This window comes from Microtus pennsylvanicus, chromosome 1 (genome assembly GCF_037038515.1).
Source record: "Microtus pennsylvanicus isolate mMicPen1 chromosome 1, mMicPen1.hap1, whole genome shotgun sequence".
In the NCBI taxonomy this organism is placed as follows: domain Eukaryota; kingdom Metazoa; phylum Chordata; class Mammalia; order Rodentia; family Cricetidae; genus Microtus; species Microtus pennsylvanicus.
The window spans coordinates 22,250,799-22,269,743 of record NC_134579.1 but is presented as its reverse complement, the minus strand read 5'-3'; positions in this window follow the sequence as shown (position 1 = coordinate 22,269,743).

Genomic DNA, 18,945 nt, shown 5'->3' with positions numbered 1-18,945 from the left:
AATAGTTATGGTAAATGAGGTACATGGAATAGGAGATGAGATAGGAACATAATGAAAATAAAAGATTGAATATTTATTCTGCTTAAAAAACTGTCGAAATCACTGTCTTCACAATATATGAGTGGCCTTAGCCTTATTACTTTAAATTGTTCTGACAGAAAAATTATTTTATAAATTGAAATTAGAGAAAGGATGAAGTTACAGAAAATTCAAGGTCAAGTTTCTGGTCATAATAAATGTCGTCGTTACAAAAAGTGAAATGTTTGGCTTCTAGTGAAGTTCAAAGTAATAAATAAAAGATAAGATCCCATCATGATAATGTAAGCAGCTTTATATTTTGGGGAAAGTGGGATTAGAGTCATTTAGAATTGTATCTAAGCGTCAAGCTTACATTTTCTATCAGTCTTTAAGATAACATTATACTTCATATATATTTCCATATAGCCAATCTGCAAACTTATCAAGTAGGTCAGGCCTTCTATTTTAGAGAGAAGAAAAAGGCTGTTCAAGCAAATGAGGTAATTTACTGGTAGAGGAAAGCGACAGGAGATGAACATGTACTTTATTTTTGAAAATCTGGTACTCAGTAATTAATACTTTCCTGATAAAATAAATGACTGTATCTTCTTATTGTACTGTGACTAGGTATATATTCATATAATAATGTAAATAAAGCTAATTCAATATCAAATACTAAAATCAATACTTTATGTTACCATAATTTGCATGAAGTATTTCCTTTGTAACAAACTTATGCAAAATATACAAAAAATGACAATATAGAAATATAATACTAATGCATTTTATTTCCTTTTTCTTTACTATTTTGACACACAAATATAATGAAAATGGCTTTAGATTGTGACACAAATATTTGCTATTATAAGAAAAAATATATTTACTTTTTGAAATACATAAAAAGTATGTGGATGGTTAATCTTCGTTGTCAGCTTCTGGATTACAAATAGCTGGGGATTGAGTCACGCTTCTTCCTGTGTCTGTGAGTTTCTCCAGAAATTATTAACTGAGGGAGATGTGCGTGCACTAAAAGTAGATGACACTTTTCCACGTGGTGGGAGCTGGAGGTAACGGAAAGGGACAAAGGAAAACGCAACCTGTTTGGTCCTGTTCTGTCTCTCCTCTTCCTTTAAGAAGAGGGTGTGAGTCTCTGCTCCAACATTCTATGTCTACTATGATCAGAGAAAATCTTCAAAACCATAAGCCAAACAAAACCGGTCCTCTTTGACAATATTTATGTCAGGTATTTTAGAATTAACAATAAGAAAAACAACCAACATATTTCCAACCTCACTTAGTCTGAAATTGTATCTCTTATGTAAAAAAAAAAGTATAATTTTACAGTTTTGTTGTTATGTTTACTTTGGAAATCAAGAACAATTAGAAGGGGTTTCAGAAGTCAATACTAAGGATATAATTTCTGTGTGCGAAAAGCTGATCATAATTGGTGGTATTAGATGGGGATATATTTTTATTGTATGATAATTAGCAATTGGAAGCAAGTGGCAGGAAGATCTCATAGAGTTTGAGGCCAGTCTGGGCTACAAAAGGGAGTGCCAGGTCAATCAGGAGTACACAGAGAAATCATGTCTTGGAAAAAAAACTTTGATTACTTTTGACATTGATTTAGAAGGACACATAACATCACTTGATAGAAAAAGAATATGTGGTTTCTGTAATTTCAACATGACATTACATCCCAAGTAAGAAAACGGGATTTCAGATACAAAACTTGGCAAAAAAAAAATGTCAACAATATTGGTTACTGAAATAAAAGCATAACTATAATCTGGAGAAAATATTTAAGAAACAAGTGTGATAAATCTTTGAAGACATCTGGGAGGTGGTGGCACATGCCTTTAATCCCAACACTTGGAAGCCAGTGGCAGGAAGATCTCAAAGAGTTTGAGGCCAGTCTGGTCTACAAAAGGGAGTACCACGTCAATCAGGAGTACACAGAAAAACCCTGTCTTGGAAAAAACTTGATTACATTTGACATTGATTTAGAAGGACATAACTGTCACTTAATAGAAAAAGAATATGTAGTTTCTACATTTTGAAAATATTCTCCTCATGAGATGTGATAATTCATTTTTATAAAATATCCTTTAAGTATATCTAATTTTTAAAAATATGAAGTATGCTTCATATCACCTTAATTTCAAACTATTTTATACTAAATAACAAGCTTACAACATACTATGCCCTAATTACTAAAAGAAAAAATAATCAAAAAAAAAGAGGGAAAGAACATGAACATAGCAGGATTTTGAGGTTTGGAAAATGATACTTTCCCTTTATTTCTAATATTGCTTTTGTTTACCACAGTGAAGCTACCATAAAACAAAAAAAGGGCTACAACAAAAATCCTGTATGTTTCCATTCCTCAGACTTTAGACAACTGATTCTATAGGATAAGCCAATGAATGACTGGCCTAATGAGAGACTGGCAAACAGAACCACAACTGAGATCTGTTTATCAGGAGCAAAAGCCGGAATGCTTCAAAGTATTCAGAGTTCTCCAGTGAAGATTGTGATAGCATTTGTGGAGGCTGATGGAAGAATTTTGTGACCATGAAACAATCCCAGGAGCTGTATCACGCTGCCTTGTGTTTTTTACTTTCACAGTCTCATCCTGTTCTCCATGAATGGTTAGAATACCTCCCGTCATGTCTATAACTGGTGTAAAGGTGAACATTCAGAAACACAGCCAGTGTTTTTCCCAAAATACTACCTGCCAGGGTAAGTCATCCTCAGAACTTTATAACACTTAGTAGGCAGGTGAATTTCAAGCCAGCAGTGTTTAAGCTTCCTCTTAATCTCATAGAAAAATAGAATGAGGCCGAAAATTGAGGATATGGAAAGGGAGACGTTTGATAACGAGTACTACAATTTTAGTGTAAGATGCATAATTGCAGAGATATAATATATAAGGCTGGAATTATCATTAGCTACACCACACTATATTCTTAAAACTTTCTAAAAGAGTAGACTTTAATTTTAAAACACACAAGGACAGGTATCATGCTGTGAGGTGATGTATGCGTTAATTGGCTTGATTGAGATAATCTTTCTCAGTGAAAATTTATATCAAACCATCACGTTATACCTTTAAACACATGCAATTTTACTTGTCAATTAAAACCCAGCGAGTGAGAAAACAATAACCTGATAAGCTTCCATTTAAAACAACAAAGCTAAAGAATTATGTCACATAAGCTAGTTTTAAATCTCATATAAAAGGTAGCATAATATGTCAAAAGTAGTACAATTTAGAGATTGTGCAATCAGTTTTAAATTGTGTTATCAACCTCAACAAAAACACTGAGTATGAGTGGCAATTTTATATAAATAAATACTTAGACTTACAACACTGGAATTTTATTTTTTGATCATTAGCCAGCCTCACGTCTATGCTATTTAATGAATTTAGGTAAAACATGACATTGCTTCTAATGACTAATATACTCAAGCACATTTTTCTAATAACAAGCCTATATATCTTTTTGCTGAACAGGTCTAGCTATTGTATCTGGTGAACATCACAATTTCCTTATGATACTCTTCCTTTCTTGTGCATATATGCAAAGTAAATAAAAAATAAATTAAAACCTACATGTTTATAAAATAATTTTCTGGAATATTTATTAAATAATGAATTAAAAACATGTTGAAGATTAGGTCCATGATGATAACCCAGTCCCAGACTGCTTCCATGGACCATGTCTGGGTCCATGGTCTCTATGGCAGCCTGAGTCTATGTTGATGTTCATGGCCTGTGTTGCCACCAAATGCTACATGGAAGCCCAGGATCTGTAACCATGTTACTGTTAGAGGGCTGTGCTGCTTTCAAGTAAGTACAGACCTGAGTGACATCTGTTGATACCAGGGATGGCATTGTCTGTTCTGGACAATGTAGCTGAAGCCATGGCATGGGTGAGGGAAAATTGACTCTTCCCAACTGCGGCAGGAAGGATAGTTGACTTTGGGGCATGAGAACAGAAGAGCAGGCTCCAGGCTCTATTCCTCACCAAATACAGCATTTGGGAGAGTGGGCCATGAACCTTGCCTGCGAAAAACCGTATTGCTAGCCCTGATGGTATGAGTGAGGGTGAGCCAGACCTCAGGAAATGAGAGCAAAGGAACTGGCCCAGCTCCTTGCTGCCTGCTGAATTGGGTGAACCATTTGGGTTAGTGCTGGAGAGCTCGCCCTAGCGGTGTTAATAGGAAAAGCTGGCAGGCTGAGGAACCCAGTTAGGACTCATGCTCAAAATCAGCAGTAAGTGTTAGCCCAGCCCCAAATCCAACTCATCTATGAGCTGTTGGAGTATTTGAAGATGCCAGACCTGCGATTCAAAGCTTCACGGGGTCCGTGACACCGGACAACAACAGGATATCCACGCAGTCTCAGTGAGAGCCGAGTAATGATAAGGTAGCGGAAGTCAGAGACCGTGAGACAGACGAGAGATTCAATGCAATGAACACTTACAAGTAAAGTTGTATGAACTAAAGAGTATACTGTGTGACTCAGTGGGCCACACTACGGCTTCCACAAGGAAATTTTGCTTTCTTTTGTTTGTTTAAAGGTTATACTTTAAAATTCTGTTTCATTGTAAGGGGCTGGTTGCATGGGCGGGGAACTGAGGCAAAGGGACATGAAGATGAGTGGGATCAGGATGCATGATGTGAAATCCAAACAGAAGCAATAAACAGTAAAAAACAACAAAGGACAGCATGTTGAAGACCTCTGTGGAATAATCATATGCAAAGTTACTAATATATCTTTTAGGCTCGGTGCATTTAATTCATGCCCTAACTTCTTCAGGCCTTATGATTATCTGAATATCTGTTCTAGTTTTACTTCTGGTTCTATGATAAAACGCTACAAAAGCAACTTAGGGTAAGAAAGGTTTGCTTTGTGCTGGCCTTCTTGGCCACAGTCTGCCACAGAAGTTCAGGCAGAAACTTGTGCAAGCACTTGAAGCAGAAACTATGGAGAAACGCTAATTGATGACTTGCCAAGAATCCAACATAGCTTGTTTTCTTACATAGCATAGAAAAACTTAAGCAAAAATCGTGCTTCTCACAACAAGGTAGGCCCTCTTACATTTATCAAGAATCAATGCAACCTCTAACCAATAAAACACCATTCCGTTGCTTCTTCTTCTGTTTTTTTTTTTTTTGTTGTTGTTGTTGTTGTTTTGTTTTTCGTTGCTTCTATCTTCTCCAGGGTTTTGTTTCTTATCTCCCTTACTTATTGATACAGACGAATTATGTTGACAATAACAAGTAAGAGACGAATGAACTGATTTCTCTGAGTTCAATATGAAGGATGAATCCCAGTGAAGGTTGCATGTGATGTTTACTGCCAGATTTCTGTCTAAGTGTGATTGTTCTACTGAGAAGTCATGCTCAGAAAGGTTCAGAAAGAAGTTACTGAACCTCCACAGAGAATTAGATTGAATCACTTAACTTGTTGTAGACAATGGCAAGCATATCCCTTATAATTATGGATCTGATTGTGGGTTTCTCTTACATTTCATGACGATCTGTAATAGTGTCCATTTCAGCACAGAAAGACAAATCTACAGAAAAGTTTAAGTTTAATTTGGTGACTTTAGGTATTAAAAAAACAAGTTCATGCTACGTATATATTATTTTAAAATAATATACTCATTTTTAAAATGCAGTATCACAGGACAATGAATTAAAATGCTTTAAATGAAAATTGCTCATATATTGGGATATTTTGTGCTGTCACTTAAAGTAAAACATTTGTTTTACTTACTTTTGAGGTAAGTAAATCACATTCCTTATCTCTTCCTCTCAACTCTTTCGTATATTCTGACTTGCTTTCTTGAAAGTTTTTTTTTATTAATTTTTTAACACACACACTCACATACCATCCCTGAAAACATACATATAAGCAATAATACACAGACTGAGCAGGTATCTGGTTTGAAAGAGAATGATACCCATCGGCTTGTATGTTTGAATACTTAATCTTCACTTGGTGGAGTTGTTTGGCACAGATTAGAAGGTGTTACCTTGTTGGAGAAGGTGTGTAAATGGGGCCACAATTTCCAGTTAGCTCTTTCTTTTCTTCCTTCCTTTTTCTTTCCTTCCGTCTTTCCTTCCTTCTTTCCTTCCTTCCTTCCTTCCTTCCTTCCTTCCTTCCTTCCTTCCTTCCTTTTTCTTCAATCTCTCTCTTTCTTTCTCTCTCATTCTTTCTCTCCCATCTCATTCTTGTTGACCAAGATGTTAGCACTCAGCTGCTCCTCTAGCAACCTGCATACCTGTCTGTTACCTTGCTCCCGACTATGATGATCATGGATTTCCCTCTGATATTGCAAAAAACCAATAATGCCAAAGTTCTCAAAGTTTCCTTGGTCATTGTGCGCTATCACAGAAATAAAAATGTAACTAACACAACAAGTAATACTTATATATTTAAGCTGTTTTTCATGACGTTAGTATACTACAGGTTTTTAAATCACATTATCATACCAGAATATGGTGATCAAATTACAACCAACTAAGTTCAGAATCAGAAATATCCTAGCTCGTAAAATAAAAGGTAGATTTCAAGAAAGGAATATTACACAAAATTTACATTTTCATCTTTCTATGACAGAAATTAAGGTTTGTCTTATTACAACAAAATATTTTTGATTTTAGATATTTATTTACAACCTTAAATAGTTCAATTCAAATGCTCAAATTCCAATAAACACATATCCCTTCTAACCTGGACAAGAAAAAAATATTTATTTTGATCTTAAAAACTTTATTATGACTCCTCTATGATACATTTTTGACACATACACAAAAGACCTCCTTAGTGTACATCTTATATACTACATTCATTTTGCTTTTAAATCAATCCTTAAAGAATGTGTTTAATAGCCAATATCAAAGGTTATCTGTTAAGAATTTTAAAAGATTTTAGAAAAGTTCTGATTTGTCAAAATTATCTATATAGCTTACATACTACATTATAAAACAATAATGTTTGATTTTATACCTCAAGGCTCAACTTATTTATTTGTTTTAGTTATCTTGAAAAAGGTCTGAGGATGCACCAGTTGGAATCGAACTCACTTTGAATCCAATACTGGTTTTCAAACCCTCGTTTTATTGCCTTTGCCTTGAAGTGCATACATTATTCTTAGGAGCCAGTTTCTTCCTCTTTTCTTTCCCTTACTTTCTTATGTTCCAGAGAAAGTCGGTGCACAAAACAGATGAGAAACATGTAATCAAACAGAAAAAAATATTTTGCAAACTATCATGTGTCATGATAAAATACTGGCTGTAACTAAACATCTGAATTTCCAGTCTCATATCTTTACAGAGATAATATATACAGATTAATCGTTCTTGAACAAAGCTACATCAAATATCCTCACTATGTTTCCAACAGGTGATTTCTCTAGTTTCATTAATTGTTATTTTAAAGGCATAGGTCAGTCTTTCTCAGCACTACTACTTTCTCTTATAGCACAAAGGATTGCATGCTGTGAAGATTGATACATGTATTTGCATACTTTTCAAGGCAATTATTTTCCTGAAGTTAAGCTTAATTCTTGATGAAAAGAGTTTACCAATATTCAATGTTTAGCATAAAGTATATCTCAAAATTATTTTTATTTTATTTTAAGGAATCTGTGCCTGTTATTTAACTAGGTAAAAATTTATAAATGATGTTAAACTATTCAAAGAGGAATATTTTAAATGTAATATTTGTTAGTTATAACAATCTTTGAGCTATCCCTTTATCAACAATACTGGGCTACTTTTGGGTTTGTGTTGTGGTATAATGCATATAATTGATTGTATGTGTATGTGTGTATTTGTGTGTACTCATGCATGTGCATGCCCATATATCTGTGGAGGGTTCACCTTTTTCTGGATGCCAGAGAACAATCTTTGATGTTGGCTCTCAGGAGCAAGTCCAGCTTAGTTTTGAGACAGGTTCTCTAACTTATGTGCACTTTGTCAAACAGACTGTACACGCTTGCCAAACATCTCTGGAATTCTGCCCTTACCTTCCTCTCTAGAGCTGCAATTACAAGCTTGTAAAGTCTTGCTGGACTTTTACAACTTGAGTTTTGCATCTCCAATCCTTATGCTTCCCAGAAAAGCACTGTAGCAATTGAACTATCATTCCAGACCGTGAACCATTTTGTATAACATAAAATTAGCTAAGTGTATACCACAAAGGGTAACATTAAATCAAAATGGTTAGTTATATAAATGTTCTATATGCCTTTCAATATGCTAACAAATATAGTACTCATTTGGAGTGATCTACTATTCCTAAATTCTTGACCTTAAGTTTTGTTATTTCATGTAAAACACAATGAGAAGAAAGCAATGGAAATATCCCTCACTTCAGCATATCATTCGAGGAGATTCTGTGATTTGGTTTCCTTTTAAAATTTATGAAGAATTTCTCATATGTGTTTAATAACCATGATTATGGAACTTGTGGGACAGCTTTATGTATAAAAATACTTGTCATACATGTTTGACAAGATGAATTTGGTCCCTGGGAACATGTACAAAATGCCCCGTGTGGTGGGAAATCTGTAATCTTAGCACTCCCAAAACAAGATGGGGAACTAGGGCTGGAGAATCACCTGGAAGCAACAGACCAGAGAGCCTGTGATATGCTTCATAGTGATAGAAACAAGAAGACCACTTGATCAACAAAACTGAAGGAAGGAGAAATTCACATAATTGTCCACTGACCTTCACACACATTATGGGATACGTGTATATTCCTTGAACAACTATACACACACTCTCTTTGGGGAAGCAAGAGATATAAACACACAGATAATAATATTCTAAGAAAAAGAACAAAACTAGAGAGCATAAACAAGATGCATTCTGTTTTCTTTATATTATTTTTTATCTCAACAGTTCAGAAATAAAGTGCCATCAGCTGTGAGTATAGCTCCAGAATAGAGCACAGACCTAAGATGATCATCACTCTCGTTTCAGGCCCTGAAGGAGCAGTAAGTAAGTACATATATAGTTAAGCAGAAACATTGGTTTCTTCCTATTGCAAAGGTGGCCTTACAGAACTTGCAGTCTCATAATGTAGCAACAGCTTGAAGCGAAGTTCTTTCACTCTTCCATTACAAAGGGTCACTGCTCTAAATGCCTTCAGGGTTTATAGTCCCGTAAAGTTCGCCATGATTGTGTAGCCTCCACTCTTCATGTTAATTCAGCCTCTATGTGCAGGTGAATTTGTCTATAACTTGATTAGTATATTTCAGTTAATAATGATGCAGTAATTATAACAACTAGAAAAAATGAAAACAAGACAACCAGCAGAAGGCCTTTATTTTTCTATGTAGTCCTCTGTTTGTTTTTCTATTAGTCAAATAGTACTAGTAAATACACATTTGTAATATAATTATATTTATCTCAAGTTAAATTATAATTGGAACCTCCTTGATTTATGATGATAAGATAAAATGCAGCCAAACTGAACTCTCTTTGGCTGATCTTGTTATTTTATTTTAGTGAGGGTGTCATGAAAGCTTGTTTGTTTCTCAAATTTCTGTCTATGTGGGAAATCTTGCACCACTCAGATATAAATATGATCATTGATTAGGTCTTTTTCATAATAGTTTTTTCTTTTCAATGCTATTTTTATGGCAGGCTTCTGTTTGCATGCTACAGAGGCTGGATTCTTTTTGTCCTTTAGTATAAGGGACATCAGTATGTAAGGCTGTAGATGATACATCCAACCAAGACACTTTACACACTGAGTGGCCACAGCATGTGTATGAGACAGAAAAAGAACAACTGAAAAGAAAAACAAATATCAGAGTCATGAGAGAAGTAACAGTCCGTAAAATTGCACCGATTAAATCACATGTTCTTAAGTTTATTCAAGTAGGTAATGTCCTCCTGTGCAAGGAGTCCAAATTTAGTCACCAAAGCTCCATATACAAAGGAATAATAAGTAAACTAACCATCTGAAAACCTAATTAAATTAACTGAACCATGAAGTCTACACATGTCTAATAACTTTAATGGAGTGGGTAAACAAATAAAAGCTTTGCCTTCTCTAGTTCAGGAAAGGAGGATGAGTCCAGTGTTTCACAATACTAAGGCTTGTGTGGTAGGCTTGAATATGTAGGTCAATGCATGTGTAGTGCTGTGGTCTAACCCCAATTATTTCTATCTATTTGTAAATCTTTTATGAACAACTGTAGTTACTGCTTTATTTTTGTCAAATTTTAACTTTATTTTCATTTTCCTAAAGTCTTGGAAAGGTATTATTGAGTTATCTATTTGTGCTACTTTTTTTTTTTAAAAGACAGAATTTCTCTGTAGCTTTGGAGCGTGTCCTAGAACTAACTCTTGTAGACCAGGATGGTCTTAAACTTACAAAGATCTGCTTGCTTCTGGCTTTTGAGTGCTGGGATGAAAGGTGTGTGTCACCACTGCCCATTGCTTTTAATTTTTTTTAATGTAAGCATTTAGAGCTATAAATATCCTTGTTATGATTGCTTTTCATAGTATTTCATGTTTCTGCATGAATTCGTTTTCAGTTAATTTCATTTCCTTCATTTTCATGATAACCTAGTAATAATTATTGAACAACATGTTTTTTAAAATCCGTATTTTCAAGCTTTATTCCATTGTGGGCAGACAAAAGATATGTGTTTATTTATTGATAATCAATTTGTTTACCTATATGTGATCATTAGCATATATTCTGTAATGAATATTCTAGAGTTGTCTGTTTGGTACAGTTGATACAATTTAATCTAGTGTTTCTATCTTTATTTTATTTTAATTTTGATATCTAAACTGCCTTTCTGTTGGTGAAATTACTATATTCAAATCACATATGATGAATGCATTCGGGTAAATCTGTGGCTTCCAATGCTTGCTTTTTTCCCCCCCAAATTGGAAACACTTGAATTTGGTGCATATGTGTAGAATTATTAGTCATTATTGAATTGTTCCCAAGATCAAAACTGGTCACTTAATTTATCTTTTTCCACCTAAACTGTATACTTCTTAGTGCTTGTTTCATAGGCATAAATTCCTTTGTCTCCTTTTTCATGTAAACTTCTCTTTCACTTTAAATTGTCATGGATATTTTAATCTGCTAGTGTATCCTATTTTGGCATCCATTATCTTTCAGAATTTGCATCCTTTTGGGGTACTCATGTCATTTTTTTTTTACTTGTTATCTATTTCTAGTGAGAATATTGCCCTAATCACTTCCCAAGACATTCAATTTCTAATAGAATCACACCTTGGTTTATGATTTCAGACATGATTTTAGGAGACACTGTCATATTTAACTCTTGAAACATGCTTCTCTTTGATTTTTATCAGTTGCGGTTCCTATTCCATACCAGGAAGCAGCAGTCAGTCTTTATTCTGATAATAAACATTAGTGGGTAAGGGAGTGGTCACAAACAGGTCATCTTTGGTGTGCTGATCATACTCCTGTGCAAGATTGCATAGCCAAAATATTTTGGCTGCACAAATTGGTCTTGAAAGTGGACCAAAAGGACACCTAAGTAAGTAAGAGGAGATCTGGGAGTAGCTGTAAGAAAGAGGTGAATTTTACTAAAATATATACAAAACTATCCAAGAACTAAGAAAACCTTTTTATATTATGTGAAGATAAAGAATAAAAATTACCAAATGATATGTTAGAATTGAATACTTGAAAGCATTGGAAATTAGGGCATTAAATCAAAATTTCAATGAGGGACCAGTGAATTAAAGAATATTAGTAGTCATAAATGAAGCTGACATCTGGTTATGAGTTTAAATTCAAAAGGTTGGTGAGTCATTTGACATGAACAGAAATGACCAGTTTATTTATCACATTATAATATAAAATTGGTAAATGTTACTTTGAATTGTTTAATAGAATATCTTATGAAATTAGAATATGGAAAGTTCTTGCATTTATTAACATTCGTGTAACAACATTCCATTATAAACAGATGGCTAAAATAAAGAAAATTAAAATTCCCATTCAAATGGGCATGGGGAATGAGAAAACAGAGAGAAAGGAAATGGTGTTTAAATGAGATAAACGTAGTGTATGTAAATGGAAAATATATTTTCTTGCAAAACTTTACAAAATGTTAGTGTATCAGGAAAAAAAGAACTAAATGCTAAAAGAAACTATAATAACAATGACAATTTACTGATTTTGGAGAAAGCAAGAACAGTGTTCAATTCTGATAAGGAAAATTTTAGTTTTGCAGTGCATTTAGTGGAAGACTGGGTTGTTTTCATAATCAAAACCAATGCTGATGTAGGAGATGGAGAAAGAGTTCAAAACTACAATAAACCAGTACATGTGACAAAATCAGTTATAAAGAAAGGGCAAAGAAACATGGTTATTCTGTGAATTCTAATTATGAGAAGAGAGCAATTGCATCATTATTGTACATAACAACTTCTTTGTAAGGAATAGCCCAGCCCAACCATGCAGAACAACTTATAAATATTGGAAAGGCATGTGAAGATTGCTAAGCATTGATAAAATACTCCCTGCAGACACTACTTTGATAACGATGAAAGTTAATTTTTGTATGAAAATACAAATTAAACCCTATATAGCTAAGGATGGACTAAATTGGCTTTCATGTACTACTAATCTTCATTGTAATTTGTACAGTGTTATTTTAATATTGATTTTGACAAACAGTTAAAAAACAATGCTGTATCATTTGTAAAAAAGTACAAATGATAATTTAATAGGAAATGTGGATAATGATAAATCAGATGCAGAATATTCCGTGAGTGCCAAATAGTTTTAGATACACCGGACAGGATAATAGAAGCTAATGGAGACTTTGCATGTTCTGTAGTGTTCAACTGAGTTCACTGAGTGGCCTGAAATTATTCACTTCATTTTAGTTTTAACTTGTGGATAATACTGTTTCTACACTACAATATTGAAATAACAGGTTATTAAATGAAGCACAAAGACCTATGAGGAGATTACGAAAATGTGAATCAACTCAATCTTGTTTGACTCCAAAAACCATTTTTCTTACTAACAGTATTAAAGATGACCTAGGGACTTACTGCTCTTTAATTTTCCACTGCTTCTATGTAGTCCCATAAAGCATGTGAAATCAATATCTGCTGAAGGACGAACATAGTACAAATATTTAAGAGGAAAAAGAGCAATCAGAAAACATAAAGATATGAAAATACCAAAGAATATAAGTAAACAATTTAAGTTAGGCTTAACTTGAAATTATTTATATGGAAACTTCAATCATCTTAAATAGTAATGTTGGAATCAATTACCTGTATTTTAACAAATTTTGTTCTTTGCATTAATAATAAGACTTTTTTTCTTGTTAGTATAATGTTCAAGTTGTTATGGAGGGAAAACAAATACTTGGTAAATCTATGTGTTCAACACAAATTTATTATATTTTAAAAGTTCTCCTCTTTTTTGAATATTTTTTAACTTTTCCACATGAATGATGTATGGGTATTATATCTACCCTTTCCTACATGATTCTTCTCTGACATAACTGTCTTTTTTGTACCTCTCTTTCTCTCAGGTCTTTTCTGCTCTCACTTTGTACAAGTAGTTGCAGCGTCTGAATGCTCTTTATTGCAAGGACCATGATCCCGAGGCTCTTCTCTCCATACCCTAGACCTGCCTGGAAATCTTTCTGTTCTCTTCTCTCTGATATCCCATATATCTTGAAGAACAAGAACGTGTAGACATTTTTGGTCACTTAATCTCATCATTTGACAAATTTTGAGGTTTTATATTCACCCTTGTTCACTGAAAATACACTCTTATCTGGATCAAGCTGAGAGTAACATTAGTCTAGGACTGTAAAAACATTTATTTAGAAAATAATTTGGCTCCTGGGAGCCACTCTAGGTTCAAGTCTCTTGCCAGCCCTAAGGTGGCTCCCTTAACTAAGAATTGTGCTTCCGTGCTCCCCTATCCAGCCTTCTTTTATCCCAATCATCCTGTTTCCCCAAGTTCCCCCAACCTGCCCTTCTCCCTTTTCTCTCCCCATCTCCCCTTACCCCCAACCCACCCCACCCCCAAGATCCCACTTTTCTCCCCAGCAATTTTGCCTACTTCCCATAGGCAAGAGGATAACTATATGTTTTTCCTTGGGTTCACCTTCTTATTTAGCTCCTTTAGGTTCACCAATTGTAGACTCCGTGACCCTTATTTATGGCTAGAAACCAATTATGAGTGAGTACATCCCATGTTCATCTTTTTGGGTCTGGGTCTGGACTATGACTGAAAAAGCATGGGATAAAACCGGATTCTCTGAACATGGCGAACAATGAGGGCTGATGAGAAGGCAAGGACAATGGCACTGGGTTTTGATCCTACTTCATGTTCTGGCTTTGTGGGAGCCTAGCCAGTTTGGATGTTCACCTTCCTAGACATGGACGGAGGGGGGAGGACCTTGGACTTTCCACAGGGCAGGGAACCCTGACTGCTCTTTGGACTGGAGAGGGAGGGGGAGAGGAGTGGGGGAGGGGGAGAAAGGTGGGAGGAGGGGGGGGAAATGAAAAGCTGGGAGGAGGGGGAAACATTTTTTTTCCTTTTCTCAATAAAAAAAAGAAAATAATTTGGCTATAGGCTCACTTATTATGACCTCAGCAATAAACTATTGCCAAGGGCTGATGAAAATTCACAATATCAGATATACTTTCCCTTCCATAGCAGTGGCCAAAAGTGTAATCACAAACCAAGTAGCTCTTCTCAAAGCTAACATACTGTAGTGTATCAGAAGACAGATCTTCTCTGGTAGACTGGAATTCTAGTGCTCAGAAGATATAGTTAAATAAGAACATCAATATATTGTTTTCCTCCACCTAGTAGCCATCATAGCATATTCCAGCATGAAAGACATCAGTCAACAAAAATAAGACTTCCAGGACAGTCCAGTTTGATTTACATGTATCTGTATAATTTTTTTTTGTTTTCAGAAATAAAGCCTTATCATCTATTCTGGTCAGTAGCCTAGAACAATGGCAGTTTTATTATGGAATCTTCTCATACTCATTCCAAAAATTCAAAGGAAGAGAAGTCACGTCACATACTACCTGTTTCATTTAATGAACAGTAGGAATTCCTAGCCTTTAAGTTATCCGCCCACTTGGATGTGGCCTCTTATACTAATGCCGATGTAAAGCCCATATCTGGCTTCTTTTCCAGCTGCTGGATTCAGTTGCTGTTCCTCATTCTAGCAGAATATTGTGACTTGTGAGTCTACTGCTAAATAAATAACCCTCTGTCCTCAATTTTGAACTAGAGTGGGATTTCTTTAAGCATCCTTCTTCATCTGGCTCCCCACATAACTTCAGACTACACACGTACCAGGTAGATGGCTTAAAGGCCTAACCATTTTGGTCCACGGCCCAGAAAGTCTCCCAACCTTGTCCGCTTGGCTTGCTTTTACCTATGTGGTTTATTGTAGAACTCCTCCCTCAGCTGAGCTTACTGCGTATGGTGACTTAGAAATTTCCCAAGTGCATGCATAGCCCACCTCTGCCCCCACTGCCATGTTCCCTGATGCGGTTCCCTAGCACAGTTGATTGCTAAATGGCGACTTGTGCAGCTTCCGGTTTGTGCTCCCTGCCCATGAGTTCCGGCTTTCTTGTTTCGTGTATAGAATTGATTTAATTGCTTTTAATTTGTCATGCAAAGCATATTTCTTAGTACTTAACAAGTACCAAGGCTGGAAACTAAAGCGGCTCAGGACCATTTGTGTTGCCACTGGTTGCATCGCTGCTAGTCACTACAACCACAACACCTGCTGAACAATAAAGATTATTATACCTAAAACAATTTGCTAGAATAACTTGTCTTTATCATCTCCCTAACAAATGCAGAATGCAAGACAAGTTATTCTAGCATTAAGATGACACCACAGGACTAGCTTCAGATAGTTTCAGCAGTCCTAGATGATGGGCCCCAGTTGATGTTTAAATGTTATTTCAAAGAAGAGTCTAAACTTTTAGAACAACAGGGAAAAGCAAAAGGACTTGAGACTTTCCAAGATCAAATTCTTGGTGATGGAACTTATGTTGACCCACAGGTTCAAATTCTTTACAATGAACAAATCTTGTCCCTATGCCACAGAGCAGCTTCAAATGCTTGGGACAGAATTTAAAAACTATGTAAACAAATTGAATCATATAGCAGGGTTAAACAGGGTCAGAGAGAACACTTTAGTTATTTTTTACAAAGATTAACTAAGGCTGTAAAAATAGGAGTTACAGACCCAGATGCTAGATATGTGCTTATTGGATCTCTGGCTTTTGAAAATGCCAACTTAGAATGCAAAAAGTTACTTGGGCCTTTAAAGTTAGATCAACACCTATGGATAAATGGATCCTGCATACAGTAAACATTGAGACATTTGACTATAATACTGTCTTGGGTAGGAAAAACAATTTCCAAAGGAATGAGGAGATATCAAAATGCCAAATGTTTTAATTGTGGTAGAATAGGACATCTGAGAAGGGATTAGAGGCAAGGAATTCCTAGGAATAATATCTCCTATGGGAATGGCAAGAATAGGAGGATTCAGTCTTCAGGTATATGTGGAAGGTGCTGCAAAGGCCAACATTGGACCAATGAATGCAGATCAACAAAAGATAGACAAGGTAACCCGATACCATCAGGAAGCTCCTTGAGGGGACTCTCACAGGTCCCCAAGTCAAAAGTGGTCCATCAATTCCCAGTCACTGTGGAGGACATATCTCACTAGGAAAATTTAAAAATATCCAGAGCCTTCTGTAAAAACCATATTGTTCTGGATGATGAAATAAACATGGAGGATTAATAAATAATTCCAATAGGAAATAAGAAACATATATTCTGGAAGACGTCTATAAATGATCAAAGACGAAAGCTAAGAGTGCATATAAATGGTATTGTAATTGTTGGTTTCATAGACACAGATATGGATGTGTGTATCATTACTCCAGAATCTTAGCATCAAATTTGGCCTCTTTAAGAGGTAGATGTTCAATTACTAGGAGTTGGATCCATATCTCAAGCTAAACAAAGCGTGAGATGAGTTGACTGCATAGGGCCAAAAGGTCAGTGAGGGAAGCTGAGGCCATATGTGGCGTATATTGCAATAAATTTAAAGGGTCATAACCTGTTGCAGCAGTGGACTAGGCAGATTAACATTCCTGTAGTCCCAGGAACTCATAATTCTGGGAAGAATATCATAAGGTACTATATACAAAGCTCACCAGCCATTCAGGCTGTACAAGAATATAAAGCAACTAGCAAACCTTTATAGGTACCAACAACCCTATCTTTAAAATGGTTAACTGAAAAACCAATATGGGTTAAGCAATGGCCTCTAACTGAAGAAAAGCAGCAAGCTTTAGAATAGTTGTTACAAGAGCAACTAGATGATCACTATATTGAAGAATCAACCAGCCCTTAGAATTCTGTATTTGTTGTTAAAAAGAAATCTGGTATACATAGAGACTGGTGATAGATTTAAGAACTGCCAACAAGGCAATTCGACCTATGGACTCTCTACAATCTGAAATTTATCTACCTTCTCTATTACCAAAAGGATGGCCTCTTACAATTATTGACTAGCTTTACTGAAACATTAACACACAAACTGTATTCCATTAAACACTGCTTGGCCCATTTCTATTAATGTGTGTAGCACCATGAGGTGCGCTTACCAGGAAGATTCTAGCCTATGTCCATTCTGGGTCGGAGCTCCATTGCATCTGCCCTGGAGAGGAGAGGCTTGGCATCTGCTCACTTCCTCTTTCTCCCAGCATTCTGTTCTGTTTACTCCACCCACCTATGCTCTAATCTATCAGGCCAAGAAGTTTCTTTATTAATTAACCAATGAAATCAACGGATTGATATGACACTCTCACATCATACTCCTGAAAAAAATACAGAGAAGAGATTCTATCAGTTAACTAGGTTATAAAATAAGTTTATAGAAAATTAGAACACAAAAGGCACAAATTAGGAGAGACCAGTTACAGACTCTTATAATGACTTTCAAAGATGGTTAGGAGACATTTCCAGTCTATGACCGGCTATTGAGATAACACCCAATCTAATAATTTATTTGAACAAAACCTTAGATGGTGATAAAGACTTGAATAGTCTCAGAGAATTAGCAATTGAAGCAAAAAAGGAATTGACAATTGTTAAGGAGAAATTACAGGAGGCACATGTGGATAGAGTGAATCCAAATCTTAATTGTATTCTAATTATATTGCCTTCCAGAATTTCTCCTACAGGAATTTTAATGCAGATGAACATTATTATCTTAGAATGGATCTTTTTACCACATAAACCAAGTAAAAAATTAAAAGCTTATGTGGAAAAGGTCTCTGAATTAATTGTAAAAGGTAAATTGAGAATTTGTCAATTAGAAGGTATAGACACAGCAGAGATTATAGTGCCTTTTACTATTGATGAAATAACAGTGTTATGGGAAGGCAATAAACCATGGCAAAGAGCTTGTGCTAATGTTTAGAGAGAGATTAGTAACAATTATCTCAAAAGTAATAAACTTAACCTTATAAAGAGAACTTCTTAGATTCTTCCCCAAATTGTACATGATGTTCTAATAACTGGAGACTATACATTTTATACTGATGCAAAAAAATCAGGGAAGGCCGGTTACAGATCAGAAGAATTAAATAAGGTGGAACAAAGCTCTTATCATTTTTTCCAGAAGGCAGAATTATATTCTATTCTCGTGATGCTAAGGGATTTTAAAGAACCTCTTCAGATTGAGCTAGTGACCTAGTCCAGAGCCAGAGAACTCCACCAGAACAAGTACAGGAGAGTAACTGCTGAGCAAACAGCCAGAGACTGCTGAGGGTCTGGACATGACCCTATGGGTCTGTGTGTGAGTCTAGGAC